Source organism: Nicotiana attenuata, chromosome 1 (genome assembly GCF_001879085.1).
Source record: "Nicotiana attenuata strain UT chromosome 1, NIATTr2, whole genome shotgun sequence".
NCBI lineage: Eukaryota > Viridiplantae > Streptophyta > Magnoliopsida > Solanales > Solanaceae > Nicotiana > Nicotiana attenuata.
In genome coordinates, this window is record NC_031989.1 from 1,500,098 (window position 1) to 1,513,527 (window position 13,430).

Consider the following 13,430-nt stretch of genomic DNA (forward strand, 5'->3'; position numbering starts at 1 on the left):
TGTGTATAATATATATATATATATATATATATATATATTATGTGTACTGTATATCCAGATAGGACCCCTTAAATAATTTACTTGGGCCCCCTGAAAAACAAAAGCTGGACGGCAACAATGGTTGAGCTGCTAATTTAAGCACATTTCCAGCTTTCCTTACCATTCGGTCTAGTGTTCGAGACCTAATTCAAGCAAAATTAGCATTCACTAATAATTGTGATCCTCCCGTCTCTATTTCTCACTCTAAAAATCTCTCTCCATTCTCTCTAAATGACAAACTCCGCTGCAGACCCCACCTGGCCACCTGACCAAACGGCTAACCCAATGGCTAATTTTCTCACTGACACAGGCGGAGCCACCGCCGGAAATTCAACCACAGTTCCAACCCCTAGCGAAATCAACCACCAAAAATCTTCTGATGCCATCCAAACACCCAATTCCTCAGATAACAACATCCAAAATCACACCCAGCATCTTAATCGCAATCCTTACCCAAAAATTTCGAGCAATTTCGATCAACCCCAACCCAAAACCTGTCACACAATTGACCTAAATCAAGATGACCAACAGTACATGCAACCACAAAATAGCAAACAAATACCTGAAACTAAACTCCCTAAACAACAAAATGAATTTGCTCAATGGAGCAATTACAGCAAAAGCAAGCAAATGGTGTCTAAACCAACCTTTGCCGCCACTGTCCAAACCAACCTCCAATCTCCTGACACTGGCGCCATGGTTGAGATTCAACACGACACGCACCTTGGTAAACCGGTTGTTTTCTTAAAGTAGAGGACTATTTCGTTAACTTAGCTAAAGAGTGTAGATTCACTATCATTGGTAAGTTCTATCGAGGTAAACCATCCATGGAGGAAATTAGGAAGACCTTTATTAGGCAATTCCAAGTTCCAACTCACTACCTCTGTTAAGATTGCTTACTTTGATCCTAAACATGTGTACCTTGACTTCGCTAATGAAGTGGATTACAATCACGTCTTCGCGAAGGATTATATTGACATTGGCGATGCCCCTATGAAAATTCTAAAATGGACTCCGGATTTCAAGATTGTCCCTGTTTGGATCCTAATTCACCAACTTCCCTGGCACCTGTTTAAATAGAATATTGTATCCAGAATCGTTCAAGATGTAGGTGTGGTTGTGGATCCGGACATGGCAATATACTCCAAGTCTAGAGGCAACGTTGCGAAAGTTAAAGTTGAAATTGACCTCCTAAAGCCTAGACTTGATCAATATGGCTAGGTTATTAAAGACTCGATGGTTCTGATGATGGAAAGTGGCTTGACATTGAATATGAAAAAGTTCCAAGCTACTGGTGTACTGCAAAATGCAAGGTCACTATGAGAGCCAGTGTAGAAATAAGATCAAAGACGAAAGGATTAAGGCACAGAAAGAAGCTCAACTCGATAAGGAGAATGAACAAAAAACAGATAAGCCAAAGGATGATGGTTTCCAAACGGTTTCAAAGAAGAAGGCTGCCAAAGTACGACTTCAGAACAACATACAAATGAAAATGCCCAACAAGCCCGATGGTCACAACCATGAAGAACAAAGATTGATAAAACTCAACCCAAGAACCAACAAGCAGCAAACCAAGATCAAAGAGCTAAGGCAAGAACTGACATTGTTATCAATGAACCAACCGAGGTGCAGAAGATTCACATGATGGAAGATGTGCCAGGTAAAGGTAAAAAAAAACTGGAAGATGAAACCACTCGCAAAACAACTATAAAATTGGACAAAACACCAGCAAGAAGAAGAGGTTCAGAGTTAGGAAAAAGAACCAAAACAGCAACATCAACGAAATCCAAGTACAAAACAGTTTTCTGGAAGAAGGCCAACCAATTAACAAAAATGCAGATACAATCCACAAATCCTCGGAGCAGAAGGCTAGCAACAAGGAAGATAACATTACTCTCCTCGATAATGATAAAAAAAATAGACACTATTTCTAGAGGAATCTCACCAATGATAAGGACACTACCAAACACACTGATGAAGAAGCCAACAGTAGAAAGGGCACAGAAGCCAACAACAACAAGAATAATCAATAAATTGATCCAGGAGATATACATAACACATATCTGAAACTTATAAGTGGTACCAACTTGGAAGAAGATAAAGAGAGTGAAGATATGTACATTGCCAACAATACTCACATGGCAGAATCTTCTTTCGAGGATGATGGGGAAGAGGATAGCACAGAAGATGGTGACTATGAAGATGAAATGAGCACCGAAGAATCTGATGAGTTCGAAAGTGTCGATAGTAAAAGTTTTCAGAATGAGGACCAACCTATAAACCACGCTAATGATGAACATGCTGCCCAGCTAATTGAAACCTTCAACTCTAATGCTCTAGTTGATGTAAATGTAAGCTCGAAAATGGATAAAATTGTGGAAAGAACTCACTTATCTCCTAGAGGTAGAGGAAGAGGCAGAAGTAATGCCTACAAGGGTAGACACAACTCAAGAGGAAGAGGTGGAAGATTCACCTATCAACAAGTTGTGGTTATACCACAGGAGCAAAACCTCTCCAATTGATTATGATGTTTAAGTCCCTATACTGGAATATTAGAAGCTTTAGTTCTAGTGGTGCTTTTGATAGACTTGAGCAAATTATTTGACTTTAAAATCTCCCTTTTATTGCTATTAGTGAACCTTTTCACAAAGCGGACCAACTCGACAAGTTCAGGACTATGTTGGGCTATGGTAATGCTTATGCCAATATCAATAGCCAAATCTGGATCTTCTTGAGTAATGAGTTGAATTGTAATGTGGTGGAGGAATCTGATCATCAAGTTACTTGTATCATCGAATGGATGGGATCAAACATCCTGGTTACTTCAGTTTATGCAAAATGTGAGGCTGTTTTGAGAGAACAACTATGGAATAACCTAAGGGATATCTCTCAGAACTACAAGCTGCCTTGGTATATTGCAGGTGACTTTAATTGTATTATTTATCCAAGTGAAAAACAGGGCGGTAACCTTCATAGAATGTCCAAGAGCATGCCTATGATACAGTTTATCATGGATTGTGATCTTATTGACCCGGGCTTCTCAGGTTCGCAATTCACATGGTGCAATGGGTGGGCTCCTAACAAGAGAGTCTGGAAAAGGCTTGATAGGGTGCTGGTGAACCAAGACTGGATGAACAATTATGATTCTACTAGTGTCAATCACTTGATCAGATCATTACATACAACAATGATTACAATAGATCCGAGCTTAACCGTACTAATGCTCTCCTTATCAGGGTCTATAAAACTAAAGAGCCTATATGGAAGCAAAAATCTGGGATCAAGTGGTTTGTGGATGGGGAAGTTAATTCTAAATTCTTTCACTCCATTGACAAGGGTAGGAGGAAGAGGTTATCTATCAAGAAGATCAGACTTAATGATGGCAATTGGATTGAAGGAGATGAACATATTGCCAATGAAGCTATATCCTTTTTTCAGAACCAATTTACTAGAGAATATACTGACTCCAATTTCTCTATCCTTAATTGTATTCCTAAAGTAATCAATGAAATGGACAATGTAGATCTCACAGCTAATCCTACTATGGAGGAATTGAAAGCAGTTGTATTCTCATTGAGTCCATCCAGTGCCCCCGGACCAAATGGGTTCTCTGGGAAATTTTATCATTCATGCTGGGACATTATTAAGGAGGACCTATTACTAATGGTTGTTAATTTCTTTGTAGTTAACCAAATTTCAAAGGCAATTACTCACACTTGCCTGATCCTCATTCCTAAAGTGGACAACCCTCAAGCTTTCAATGAATTAAGGCCTATTAGCTTTAGCAATTTCTCCTGCAAGATTATCTCTAGCTAGTGAACCAAAGGCTAAGCCCCCTCATGAACAAGTTGATCTCTCCTTATCAAACAGGTTTTATCAAGGGGAGATCCATCACTAAAAATATTATGATGGCTTAGGATATGGTCCATAATATTACAAAGCCCTCCATCCATGGGAATGTGGTTTTAAAAGTCGACATGATTAAAGCATATGACAGAGTCTCATGGGAGTACTTGTGCAATATTATGAGGCATTTTGGGTCTAACGAAACCTGGATTGATATTATCTGGAGGCTTATTTCTAATTTCTGGTATTCTGTAAATATCAATGGAAGTAGACATGGATTTTTCAATTCTACTAGGGGTTTAAGACAAGGGGATCCTCTATCTCCCTCTTTCTTTCTTATTGGGGCTGAACTTCTATCAAGATTAATGGAATCTATAAACAATCATGATTTTATCCCTTTTTCGATAGATAATTGTAGTCCTATTATATCTTACCTATGCTGTGCTGATGATACAATTTTGTTTTCCTCAGCTGAACCGGAATCCTTGAAGATGATGATGGACAAGATGCAGACTTATGAAAAGATCTCAGGACAATTAGTAAATAAATCTAAATTTGGTTTCTATGTCAACTTCAAAGATGATGATCCAAGAATCAACCAAATCATGCAGATCACTGGTTACAAGCATTGCCAATTTCCAATGCAATATTTAGGATGTCCTATCTACATAGGGAGGAAAAAAGCCGTTTACTTCAACAACATGGTGGCTAACATATCAAAAAGACTCCAAGGTTGGCAAGGTAAATTTCTATCCTATGGTGGCAAAGTTGTGCTTATCAAATCTGTTTTGCAGGCTATCCCACTCCATATCCTATCAGCAATTCACCTTCCTAAGACGATTTTCTACCAGATTAAGAAGATTATCTCCAACTTCTTCTGGGGTATGGATGGTAACAAGAATAAGAAACACTGGATTGCTTGGAAAGACATGTGTTTTCCAATCAGGGAAGGGGGGAGTTGGCTTCAGTTCTCTCAAAGACACATGTGATGCCTTCTCTGCTAAGTTATGGTGGAAATTCAGAACTCAAAATTCTCTTCTTAAAGACTTTCTTGAAGCTAAGTATTGTACAAAGTTTCATCCTGTTGCAAGAAAGAAAGTTCCCGGCCAATCTCATAGTTGGAGAAGAATGATGGACATCAAAGACAAGGTGGAACCTTATATTTCATGGAGGCTTGGATGGGTGGAAATTTCATTCTGGTGGGACTCTTGGACCGACTTTGGACCTCTAGCTCATCTGGTTCAAAATAGCAGGACTCCTAAAAGAATTATGGTAAAGGATTTCTACCTTCATGATGATTGGAATCAGAGTAAATTGATAAGACCTCCCCCTTTGCACGTAGTCAATTCTATCAAAGCCATCCCTTTCAACAGAGATAGAGAAGACAGACCCATTTGGACCCCAGAGCCTTCAGGGGATTTGACTTGTAAATCTGCATGGCACACATTGAGATCTAAGAGAGGAACTACTCTTACAGGTATGACTATTTGGCATAAAAAGCTTCCTTTTAAAGTCTCCTTTTTTATGTCGAGAGTCTTGTTGGATAAGGTGGCAACTGATGCTGCTATTAAAAGATATGGGGTAAATATTGCCTCCATATGTAACTGTTGCTTCACTGACCATTATGAGGAATCCACTGACCACCTCCTCAGTGAGAGCCATATTGCCAACTTAGTATAGTCCTTCTTCTGTAACTCTTGTGGTATCAGGTTGGTCCAAGGCTAGGTAAGACAGAGAGTTATGAGGTGGTGTTTGACTAAGCCCAAAAATAAAGTCCATAAGGCAGTACTTCAATTCCTACCTTCAATCATATGCTGGCAAATTTGGACGAACAGATGCTCAGCTGGGTTTGACGAAAAGCACATGTCTCATCGCTTCATTATCCAGCAAGTGATCAAGATGATAAATATGCTTATCCATACGAGTTTCCCAGATTTGCAATTGACCAACATGTAGCATGATACTTAAAGTAAAATTGAGAAGCTCTCCCCTGCTATTTACTGTCAGATCGTTTATTGGCATAAACCTCCAACATGCTAGTTTAAGCTCAATACTGATGGTTGCAGCAAGGGAAATCCGGGCAAGGCAGGTGGTGGTGGGCTTATCAGAGATCACAATGGTGTGTTTATTGGTGCTTTTGCAGAATTCTATGGAGATTGTAGTTGCAATATCGCAGAAGCTAAAGCTATGAGGCGAGTCATCAAAATGTGTATTACAAAGGATCTCACAAATGTTATAGTCGAATCTGACTCGATGATTGTTCTCAACTTGATCAAAAGAAGCAGGAAACCACCATGGAGATTCAGTGATATTATTGAGCAGATTCAAACCATGACTTTTGCCACACCTTGAGGGAAGGAAACAACTCTGCTGACAAGCTTGCTAACTTGGGTGAAGAATCCAAAACTGTTTCTATCTTCAATGAGGCAGTATCATTACCATTGAATGTTAGAGCTTCAATGAAGTTAGAAGGTGATGGGATACCTAACTTCAGATTCAGAAAGAAGAAGAACAAGTTCGTTATCAATGTCATCACCTAACAATAAGCTACTCTCTAGCACATTTTTGTACTTAGCATCCATGTGTGTTGCTACAAACTCCCGGAGGAAGCGCAACCTTCTTCTTAACCATTCTAATTTATTTTGTTCAATCATGTATTAGAGGGTGAGTCAAATCACCTACCTCACTGTTCCGGAGGCCAAGGCCTATGTCCTCCTCCGTGTAATTATTGTTTTTTATATATATACAGGTTGGAAACATGCCTTAACTCCTCCATCATGATGATGGAATTATTTTTTTTAAAAGCAAAATTAGCATTTTTTTTCTTTCTTCTTTTTGTTTTCTTTTACATTATTGGATTCGATGATAGTTTCTGTCCTTTAACCTTGCAGGTTTCGAAACCTTGGCCTTTTATGCAAAATTGAAGGCTTCATTACAGACCTAGTAAACCAGTTTTGTCAAAATAATTTATAACAAAACACTGATAACAATGTTTATTTTTACATATTACTTGCCTATATATATATATATATATATACTTTAAAGTTACTAACTTTTTGGGAATGGAAAGAGTCCTTCCGAGAATGGAAAGAGTCCCTCTTTAAGGAGGATATCTTGGAAAATAATCAATTAGGTAGGAATATATTCTTATTGGTTGTAGTACATAAACAAGTACAACTTTTACTTTAAAGTTTTAACTTTTCTATCACAAGTCACAACTTTCTCAAGCAAAGTGGAAAAAAAATATGCAAACTACAAGAATCAGAAAATAAAAGTTGACAAGCTTTTTTCCTCTCTCTAGCTATGCTCTCGGCGTAGGTTAAGCTAACCTGCACCGACCTTGGCAGCCATGCAAAGAAGAGAGGTAGGCCATTTAAAAACCCACCGCTTATTACAATTGGAAGCTCTGTAAGTGCTACAGTCATTGTTGATACTGTAGAATGCGGCAACACTCAAACAATTACAACCCCAACTGGGCTAGCTTTCACGACCAAATCTCTAGAAGGGGGAAATGTTAGTACTCATACAAGTTTATTGAAAAAGCTCGAACTAAGTGCTAATCCTTCAATTACTCAAGGTAACTCAAGTAACCCTGTGGAGAAGACGACCAATAGAGAGACCAATACATGCACTAACACAATTGAGACTAATCAGCCTCGAACTGAACCAATTGCAGATGAGAAGATTAGTTCATCCTGGGTGAAACTATTTGCGGGGAATAGATATGCAGAAAATGGTATGACATTATCATATATTGCTCCTGAGGTAGTGGATGGTCAATTTGTGGTGAATTCAGATAAAGAGGAGGTAGAAAATGAGACGGAAAAATGGAAGAAGGCTCTAATTGTTTATGTAATTGGAGAAACACCAGGTTACAATCAGACGTATCGCTATATTTCCCAATACTGGAATAACGTAGCTGAACCAGATCTGTACTTGCATGAAGATGGTTATTACATCGTCAAATTCCTCAACCTAGATGATCTAAAGGAAATTCTGTATGGAGGGCCTTATACCATTAATAGCAAGCCTGTGATTCTCAAGCAATGGTCGCCGAATTTTGACTTCAATGCTGAATTCCTAACAGAGATTCCACTATGGGTGAAACTCCCTAAGCTTCCGATGAACTGCTGGGGAATAAACTCATTGAGCAGGATGGCCAGTACTCTAGGTAATCCCCTGTTTGCTAATCAATGTACCACCAAACAAACTAGAGTGTCATATGCTAGAATTTTGATTGAGGTAAATGTGACAAAAAAGCTCCCTACTGAAATAACTGTTAAAGATCCGTCTGGTAGGCACTTTCAATAGCCCATTGAGTTTGAATGGAAACCAGATTTTTGCGCTGAATGCTTGAAGATTGGTCATGATTGTGTGAAGCAGAAACAACTAGGGAATCCAGTGCAATATCAGAAGTACAAAAGGCTAAGAGTAGTTCCAATGTGGATTCCTAAGAACCAACAGAAGGAACCTGCAACGAGTGAACAAAATGAAGATTCAGGCAACCAAAATAAAGGAAAGGCTGTGATTCAATCTAATACTGAAGGAGGCTGGATACAGGTTAAAGCAAGAGGATCAAGTTCAGGTATAAAAGCAGCAGCACCACAACATTACCAAACCCCTGTGGACATTATAACAGCAAATGGATTCCAAGGTTTGACTGAAGAGGAACAGAGAAATATCAAAGCTAATCCTCCAGATTTAGGAGGAAATAAGCTTACTCAATGACCTGGCTTTTCTGGAATATTAGGGGCATAAATAAGAGGTACAAGCAGAAGGAGTTAAAGCAGTATCTCATAAGCAATTATATAAAGTTAGCTACTATCATAGAAACAAGAGTTAAACAGAATAAGGCATTGCATGTTGCTAGTAGAGTTACTCCTAACTGGGAAAGAATATCAAACTACAAGGAAGCAAGGAATGGCAGAATATGGATCACATGGGATCCCAAATGGTATGACATACAGCTTGTTCAAGAAGATACACAATTCATACACTGTCAGGTCAGTGAACTACAGAATGGAATCAAGTGCCTACTTACAGCCATCTATGGGTATAACACAATTGAACAGAGGAAAGCTCTTNAACATTTCCTTTCCAGCTTCTCTTCTTCTCTCGAATGTTCTTAGCTTTCAAGGCAGGATACTCTGCCTTGCATGGCATCGTATAGAATCTCCATTAATTAGTAGATCTTACCTCTGTCTAGCTCAATTTAACATGAATCCTACAATTCTCACATCCTAATACATAGTAGCCTTGAACACGTGCGGATATATTGGATCGTGCCAATTATCATCTGTTATGACGTGTAAGAAAGTTTATTGTATAATGTGAACATATGAACCTGCTCAATCTCTTGGTTAACTTTGAGACTCAATTAAATATAATTTGGTATACACTTTAGGTGGTGGCCTTATCATAGTTGCTATGAGTTGTCAGGTCATAACAACATATCGATGACTACTAGAAATCATTCAAATTTCCGAGGTAAATTTTCTCGTCAATTCTTAGGAGTATTTCATCCCTCTTATGGTGTACAATTATTGTAAACATGCCATGGCTGTTTGGTAATTAAACAATCATCACTCTTTGTTGGAAAATCAATTCAAAATTGTAGTAGGAAACCAAAATTATTTAGGATTTGATATATTTAATTTATGTCTAAATAGAATTTGTAGTCATAATTAATATAGGAATAAACTTTTCTTTTTCTAGTCAAAGTAGGCTTAGCACTATTATAAATAGGGGTGCTACTAATTATTTTAATGTGTGAAGGAAATTAGAATTGCAGAGAGCTTCCAGAGAATTTACAATAAAAATATTTTCCTTCATATGCATGGTATCAGAGCTTCTAAGATCTTGGGAGAGAAACAAGTAGCTTCCGCTGTCGGCGGGTGACGCTAGACAATATGTGCCGTCCGTCAGGCCAAAGGTTATAATGGCAAACACCGAGTCAACTATATATTCATGAAAAATAATCATGTCGACACAGATAAGGAAAAAAAGGAGTTGCAGATTTAAAAGGAGCAACCAAATAGCTCAAGAAGAATCAAATGTTCTTTAGAATTGGAGAGAAGTAAAAAAAAATGAAAGTTTATTATTGCAGGTGAATGAACAAAATTAAAGTTTGGGACAAGTGCCTCAACAATTTGGGAGCTGATGACAGATGCATCAACAATTGGATGTTGGTGACAAAGTGCATCAACGAGAGTTGAATACAGTTGCTTCAACAAAACTGATTGTTCATTGCTTGTTGCACCATTCTGTACAAACTCATTGCAAAAATCCTTGCTGGGAGAATGCAAAAAGTTATGAGCTGTATCATTTCAGAAGCCCAGCCAGGATTTATTCTAGGTAGAAGGATTGTAGATAACATTATACTTGCACATGAGCTGGTCAAATCATATGGCAGAAAACACATCTCTCCTAGATGTATGATCAAAGTGGATTTGCAGAAGGCCTACGACTCTGTTGAATGGGTGTACCTAGAACAGGTGCTTGAAGGTTTGAATTTCCCAGGAAAGTTTATCAAGTGGTTAATGTCTTGTGTGAAAATAGTCAACTACACCATCCTCTTGAATGGAGAATCCCTAGAACCATTTAATGCTGCCAAGGGACTTAGACAAGGAGACCCAATCTCCCCTTTCCTGTTTGCCATAGCTATGGAGTATTTGAGCAGACTTCTTAATGAGCTACACCAAGATAAAAGTTTCAAATATCATCCTAGATGTAGCAAATTAAATATCACCCACCTACGCATGCTGATGATTTGCTGTTGTTTGCCAGAGGAGACATACCCTCAACTCAAAGATTACAGGAGTGTTTCACAGCTTTCTCAAGAGCTTCAGGATTGCAGGCAAACCTGAATAAAAGTGCTATATATTGTGGAGGTATGGAGAGAAGAACTATAGATACAATCTGCCAAAATATGGGATATACTCAAGGGCAACTACCTTTCAAATATCTAGGGGTGCCTTTGGACTCAAAGAAGCTGAATATGTTACAATGGCAACCACTCATTACAAAAATTGTAGCAAAGATTACTTCATGGACTGCAAAAAAATTGTCCTATGCTGGAAGGGTCCAACTAATACAAACTGTGTTGTTTGACATCCAATCCTATTGGGCACAAATATTTCCATTACCAACCAAAGTGATCAAGTTAATAGATGCTTATTGTAGAAGCTACATGTGGTCTGGGGGGGAATGAGATTACAAAGAAGGCTCTCATTGCTTGGGGTAAGGTGTGTCTACCTAAAACAGTGGGTGGACTTAACCTTAGCAACTTGCATACCTGGAATTCTGATGCCATTGCCAAGACTTTCTGGGAGTTATCTCACAAGAAAGACAAGTTTTGGATTAAGTGGACCCATACAGTGTACATCAAGGAGCAGAACATATACTCTATACCAATCCCTATGAATGCAAGCTGGATGGGAAGGAAAATTTTGGAAGCAAGGAAGACCATAATGCAGCTACAAAGGCCATTAGAGCCTAAGAAGAGCATCATTAGGGAGATATACCTCCAACTGATTCCAATATTTCCCAAAATTACCTGGAGATCTCTAATGTGCAACAATGCTGCTAGACCTAAGGCAAAAATCACAATGTGGCTCCAGTGTCAAGGAAGACTGCTAACTGTAGACAGGCTTAAGAAATGGGGCATCAAAGTGAATGACTTATGTGTGCTATGCCATACCAATATGGAGACAAGGGATCACTTGTTTGCTGAATGTGACTATGCTAAAAGGTTGTGGAACAGATTGAAACAATGGGCACAGATCCAGAACAATAATGGGGCAACATGGGAGATGCAACTACAAGTCATCTGTCAGCAAACAGGAGGCAAGTCGGCTGCTACAAAGCTTCTTAAGATGTTGTATGCTGAATACACTCATACACTGTGGAAAGAAAGGAACCAGAGAATATTTCAACAAACATTCAGAGATCACACAAGCTTGGCAAGAGAGATAGTCTGCATATGTAACTTTAGGGCCACAGGAAATGTAAAGTCACTGATACAAAAGTTGTATTTCTAGCATAGATCAAGGATAGTAGCTCAGTACATGCTAAGATAGAATTGTCTTTCCTTTTGTAGTTTATCCATGAGAAAGTACAGCTAGCTGGGAGTAGCTAAGCTCTGATATGTAATGCCTTCACTTTTGGTGATTAATAAAAATTTAATTACCAAAAAAAAAGTGAAAACAAAAACGTGTGCATTATTCTATATTATATTTTTATACTTTGTTCTTCAATTCAAGCCTCCATTCTGTAATAGCCAAAGATCAAGCATTATTGTGGAGCTTCAGAGTTCAGTGTATTGATTCAAAAAATAGTGGAGTATTTTTTGTTCGTTCTATTATCATAATTCAAGTCTTACGACAAGCATACTCGAACAGAAATTTAATTTGATATCAAGTTATCCGTTCTTGAACCAGGTTCTATCATTCTATCTTTTTATTATTTTCTCATCTAAAATTTAGTATTTTGCTATTTAGTGCATTTTTAGATTATTTATTAGAAGATAAGTATGTCAAATAGAAAGTATGAATCTGGTTATGAAAAATTCAAGAAAAGAAGAAGAATTCAAAATCTAATACAATCTCATAAAGGTGCTCTTGATAAATTTTTATTGAATAATAAAGATCTTGATCAGAAAATTTAGGAGAGTGTTCTCTAAATGAGCAAGTTAGTAATTCGGTTGAGTTAGATAATTGTAAAATTAATAATATTCAAGTAGAAAAAGAACAAGTAAGTGACAAGTCGGAAATAGATCCTTAAAAAAATCAAGAGCTTATAAATGAATTAGATAATTCAACTCCTATAAATATATATGATCCTAGTCAATGGACTAATGTAGATACAAAGTTGAGAGATCTATTAGTAGAAAAGGGACCGACTAGAACAATTGACACAAATTTTTCGGTTGATAATTTTTCAAGATTTTTTTCTACTACACATTATATTCAAAAATTGGCAAACGGTGAAAGACATGATAGAAGATGGTTAGTTTATTCTAAAGACTTAGATAAAGTATTTTGTTTGTGTTGTAAGTTGTTTAGTTCGAGTTTCGGAACTTGTAGTAGTAAACTAGCTAGTGAAGGTAGTAATGAATGGAGAAATATTAGTACTAAGCTCAAAACTCATGAAACAACAAATGAACATATTATTAACATGGCTGAATGGATTGATTTAGAAATGAGACTGCAAAAAGATAAAATAATCGATAAAGATATTCGAGAACAAATCAATAGAGAGAGAGAAAGAGAGAGAGAATTGGAAAAATATATTATCAAGAATTGTTGCCGTGATCAAAACTCTTGGAAAAAATAATTTGGCATTTAGAGGAAAAAATGAAAAGATATATCAAGAGAATAATGATTTTTTTTTAAGTTTAATTGAAATGATTGCAGAATTTGACCCCATCATACAGGAACATATTCGATGAATTAAGCATGATGAAATTCATAGTCATTACCTTGGTCATAGAATACAAAATGTATTGATAAACTTATTGGCAAGTGAAATTAAGAATAAAATTATAG